Source organism: Rutidosis leptorrhynchoides, chromosome 1 (assembly GCF_046630445.1).
Source record: "Rutidosis leptorrhynchoides isolate AG116_Rl617_1_P2 chromosome 1, CSIRO_AGI_Rlap_v1, whole genome shotgun sequence".
Taxonomy (NCBI): domain Eukaryota; kingdom Viridiplantae; phylum Streptophyta; class Magnoliopsida; order Asterales; family Asteraceae; genus Rutidosis; species Rutidosis leptorrhynchoides.
Window position 1 is genome coordinate 128,384,892 of NC_092333.1, and position 6,281 is coordinate 128,391,172.

Sequence of the window (6,281 nt, forward strand, 5' to 3'; positions counted from 1 at the left end):
GGGTTTGTTAATTCTAATATTAATAGTCAAGATCATATGCTTCAATTATAAACCCTAGTCAGCCACGAGTGAGCCGAAACCCTTTTTCAAAAAAACATCGCAAAATCAACAGGCGAATTACATCTGCAAACCAAAATACATCGATTGCACGCTTCAATCAGACAAGCACGCTTCAATCTTGGTAATTAATGACAATCTTAACCTTTAATCTATTTTATTACTGTATAATTGATGTGTTTTAGATTCCCTTACATGGTTGATTGTTTGATTATAGTTGATGTGTTTATCTTTATTATTATATGTTGATGAATGTTGATAAAAGAGATTATGTATTGTTTGGTATAATATAATGTTTTCTACTATGTTTGATATAAGCGAATTACGGTCAAAATCGCCTCTTCGTCAGTTGTTCCGGCACTGCCGGATCCGATAATTTGAAGACAGTGATAAATGTTGAAGATTTAGCTTGGGTTCATATGGAGATTTTTGAAGCTTTATCATTATACCTTTAACCTATCTTATCTTATTATTGTATATATCATTATACCTTTATTTCATTATCCTTCATTTTTCAGGGCTACTTGCATATAATAGTAATTAGAGGTTTATTTATATGCCGTTACTAATTATCGTTTGTTTATATATTGCAATTTAGGACATATCTGAGCAGTTCAACATACCAACGGCTTTAAACTGATTGCTAGGGTGCTTCAGCTGTTTATGGAGGGATTCAACGCGAAGTAGATGATTGCAAGGGTCACACTTTCCATTCAGGTTTCTCTCTCTCTTTTGGACAAATTATTTTGGGTCAAAATGGGCACTTGGGTCTATCAGGTCATTGTTGTCCACAATACACATTTATAAATAAGGGCCAAGTTATAAGTGTTTAAATGCGTAACTAACTTCACCTATAAATAAGGACCCCGTGTTTGTTGTTTACATTAATTCTTATGATTTTTAATATGACAAAAGGTATATGTATGTCGGTTGCATCTATTGATAATGATAGAATTCAAGAAGCTCACCGACATACGTATGTCTCAATGATGCTTCTTATTCCAGGTTAACCATCCATTTATTTACTTTCATTCGTTATATGCCAAAAATGGTATTTACGTGTTCAAATCTGTTGAATTCGATCTTAACAAAACAAAGAGTGTAGGTCCTTTGATAATAGTAACAGTTTATCAGTAGTATTAAAATCTTTTTATTGATGTGGTTGGTTGACTTGAACTTCCGTCATCTATTTCACAGGTACTTCATGCCGTTGTGGCAAAGCAACTTGAGATTGCAGCGGTCATGGAAACTTTGCATGAGTCCAAATTCCGTGTAAGCTACTATACCTTTCACTTAAAGGCGGTGAATTCGACCCATTCGTCTGGGGATTTGGGTTAATATGAAGTAAGTTTTGAAATTTAGCTGAAATGAGAATAGGTCTATCGGTCTTTAAAATGAGCCGAAAGTCACCCAAAATGTTTTGGGACCGCCCAAAATCTCTTTATTATATAGTATATACTATAGGCTATTATTATATTTTCCAGTCTTAGTTAATAAATTAACAATTTATAAACTGCATAGAAAGGCAAAAAAGTGTTGTAACAGCTTGGTCTGACCCGTTATCCTACATACCTGCAGCTAATAAATATTGGTCACTTGATGAACCATTGATAACCATTTTACCTGAAGGTAGACGAACATGTTTATATTGGCCTTATGTAATGTGTTTTTTCGTTAGATTTACTTATCATCATGGTTATGAACTTATGATGTTAAGGTGTTTCTTTATGAGTTTGCTTTAGGCATTTTTCTTTTAGCTTCTATATTTTGGGTGTAAATTACGATAAGTTTTTAACGTTTAATATTTTCGCATGTAAAATAACTTTGTAATGAATATCGCATACAATTATGAGCAGCGAAGCGCGCACGCCTACGCTCTGTTTAATACAACGTATAGAGAATGTGAAGGTAGCTTTCATTTTTATTTTCATCTTCTGACATATATTGTTAGGTTTTCGTTAAGGTTCCATTTTAAAATGTTTAGCTTTTACACTAGATTACATTATTATAAAATAGACACAATTTCTCTGTTTAGAGGAAATATTTTTAAGTGTATTTTTTGTTCATTGGATTTTTGGTAATAATTTATTTATCTTAATATTATTATTTGTTAAATATTTTTGTTACAGGTCATAATTGTATTATTGCATTGTTGCGTAATGCATTTTATGCTTTTGCTTATTTTATTTGGTTGGTTCAAGGACCTTTATAATTATTTGTCTAATTTAAAAATTAGGTTTAGCCACATAAAAAACCTAAACTTGGAGTTAGGGTTGTGTATGATTTAAGAAGGAAGTGTAGAGTTGAAATAAAGTTTAGGTACTAAAAATTAGAGGAAACATGTGGTAGGTAAAAAGGACTATATAAAATGACAAGTATATATTTGACACTTTCAACCTCTATAGGTTGAGGGTTCGAGTCTCGGAATCAGCATGTATATATTTGTATTTAAATTCGTGTGTAGGTGTGTGTGTTTGCCTTTTAAAAAAGGGAAAGAAAAAAAAATTACAAGTAAATCGGAAGTGAATAGTTATATATTTGACCCTTTCAACCTCTATAGGTTGAGGGTTCGAGTCTCGGAATCAGCATGTATATTCTTGTATTTAAATTCGTGTGTAGGTGTGTGTGTTTGCCTTTTAAAAAAGGGAAAGGTGTTTGCTTTTTAAAAAAGGGGATGATTCTCACACACACTTTTTTGATCCTCACATACCAATTTTAACCTTTTACTCTTCTAATAATACTCAATTGGTGTGTGAGGATCAAAAAAGTGTGTGTGAGAATCATCTCCGTTTTAAAAAAGGGAAAGGGGGAAAAAATTACAAGTAGATCGGAAGTGAATAGTTACGGGAGTTTGGATTTTAGTGTGTAGGAACAATGAACTATTTTTAAAAAAAATAAAAAACAAATTATACAATAAATGTAACTTTTGGCCTGGATTAAGAAACAAAAAACAATAGAAGAGACAAAACTTGTGTGGGCTGTGGGGAACGGGATGAAACTATGCAAGGTATCTTGTTTGCATTGGACCATAACTCAAAATTGAATATTCTCATATTGTGCCATTTTCAATATTTAAATCTACCTTTAAAACTACAAGATTTCATTCGAAGATTTCATACAATCATACAAACAATAAAATCCAATCTCACATATTTGGGGTATGAAAACAATAAAATCCAATCTTACATGTTTGAGGTATGAAGGAAGTAGGACGTAAACAATCCTTCATCTATCTTTGAATAAAGAGAAGTCATTTCTCCAACTCTAGTAAAACACTCCAAAAGTAGAGAAAGTCCTCTCTCTCTCTGTGTTCAACGGGCAAAGAGATTGCTTCCAAACGGGCCTCCGGTCAAAAAAAAATAAAATATAAAAGACGCTATGAAAACGGTAGTATCAAATTTTAATGGATTTTAGGTCATGCATGAGATTCAATTTAGACTTTAAGCGACCGTCAAGTCGCCAATAAATCGATGTTTGGTGTTGACTTACTTAATAGAGCCGTAAAAAAAAACTACGAGAGAGTCATGTGCTGGGCTCAAGGCATATCAAGAAAAGCTACGCTAAAAGAACAATAAATATATATGGCCACATGCGAACAAACATAAACACACCCAAGCATATATATCTATATACATACACCTACATACATACATAAAACTGTACCTAAACATACGTAATACATACATAAATATAACATACCTACGTACAAACAAACACACATACAAACTTAAACATATACACACATACAAACATACGGGTTTACCTACATACGCATAAAATACATACATACATACATACATAAACATACATACAAAAACATACATACATACAACCATAAACATGCTTAATGTGAACATAGATGCACACTTAAGCATACATATCTACATACAAACACCTCCATACATACGTACATATAACTGTACCCAAACATATGTAAAACATATATAAATAGAACATACCTACGTACATACAAGCACACATACATACATAGACATATACACGCATACATACATCCGAGCATACATATATCCGAGCATACCTACATACACATACATAAATACATACATACATAAACATACACAATGCGAACATAGATGCACACATACAAACAAACAAACACAAACTTACCCAAAACAAACATTCACACATAAACATTCATACATAAACATTCGTACATACATACACAAACATCCATACGTACACATTTGTGCCAGCACGCACATACATATCAGCACACACATACATGCACAAACTAAGAAAGGGTCCTAATAAAAAGGAAAGCGTGAACATACAAAAATCACTCTACATGAAGATACATGCATGCATACATATATACATACATACATACATACATACATACATACATACATACATACATACATACATACATACATACATACATACATACATACACATATACTCTAGAAGAAGCCACATTATACACATATACACATACTCACATACACACATACAAACCAAAAACCTACTCGTCTATCCTAATTCTAATCCTCCACACATTCCTATCAGAAGTCATGTTCTCGGTCAATGAAAGCTCCTTCAAGTCGAGCTTTATTCTATCCTCCCACTTACGAATGGGCCTACCCCTTCTCCTTACGTCGTCGACCGTAAGTGCCTCGACTCTCCTCACAGGAGCAGTGTAACACCCTGAACTCAAACTGTAACATCCTCAATCGGGCCTACCTGTAAGATTACTAAATTGCCCTTAAGTTAATACTGTGTTATTATATGCTTTTATTTTTATTTAATATTTACTATTAAATAATGATGTGGTTAGGACCAGTTTGTGACAAGGGTCACATAACAGGTTTGTTTATTTAATTTGGACTTCGTTTAGGTTGTCAAATGATGTACGAAAGATATCAGATAACTGATAAATACTCATGTGTTGTACAGTGTGGGGATTTAACTCAATTAAGTGACTAGTGCAGCTCATTTCTTCCATTCTTCCAGATTATTCCCAAACACCCCGTTCTTCATCTTCTCCACCTACACCAAACCTTAATCTCAAATCCTTGTTCTTGAGCTCGAATCTTTCTTACTATCTTGTTCTTTGTGATTTACTGAGTCTATCAACGTAAGAATCATAGCATTTCATGTTCTAATCTTCAAGAAAATTGAGTTTTTGTGTAAAGTTTTACAAAGTGTGTAATTTGGGTCAAAATGGTTAGATTTGATGTTGTTTGAGTCTAAATCTTGTGGGTTTATGTTTCTACATGTATAGTGTCTTCGATTTGGCCAGTTTTGAGGTCGTAATCGAGCTCTAGAGCAAGAATTGGATGAATTTGAGTGAAACCCGTCATTTTGTCTTCAGCTTCTGCAGATAAACACAGTCGGCCGAGTGTCTCTTGACACTCGACTGACCGACTTGACCTCCGACCGAGTATGTATGACCCATGGCCGAGTGTGTCTGTGAAAGACCATCGACCGAGTGACCAGATACTCGACCGAGTGAGTGTAGACAATCGGCCGAGTGTCTCTGACAGTCGACCGGGTGTCTTTGGCAGTGAAATATTTTATTAAGTGTTGATTTTTAGCCGCTATGCTGCCCGTTTATATTTTGATGATCAGGATGTAAATTTTGAAAATGCACAAGTGTTAAGCAAAAAATTTTAGCGGACGCTTTTTGATACAAAAATTTCTGTACTGTGTTATTTGGTGTTAATAGACAGTAACTAACTTGATTTGCCTTATGTTCAGGTGATAAGGATAAAGAAGCCGCTCAATAGTAGATTATCTGAGTTGGTTGCTGGTAATTGGTGAGTGGGACTAACTGGAGTATATAGTACAGAGTAGCATGTTATATTATGATTGTCATGCTTGTTAGATATACTTACTATTGTGGTTAGTTAGTACACTGTGATGACTGCATGTTAGTTGATGCTTGTCTACTGGAGCTAGTGCGTCCCTATTGTGTGGTAGCCTCGGTAGGAGAGATCAACCTGCTGGTTGGGTTCCTCATGTGGTAGCCTAGACAATCGAGGTGTATATATATGTGAATGATGCGTTCGTTGCGTGTGGATTATATATATACACACAGTGGTGGAGGAACTTCTGGTAAGCCCCAGTCCAATCAGCTGGTGGTTAATGGTTTAGCCGAGCTGCCAGAGTCTCTATAGACGGCACTTGGGTGATGATTGTGTGTTAGATTCTGTGACATGATTAGTATGACGGTTCCTGTATACTATTGTCTGTAGTTAGTTGTA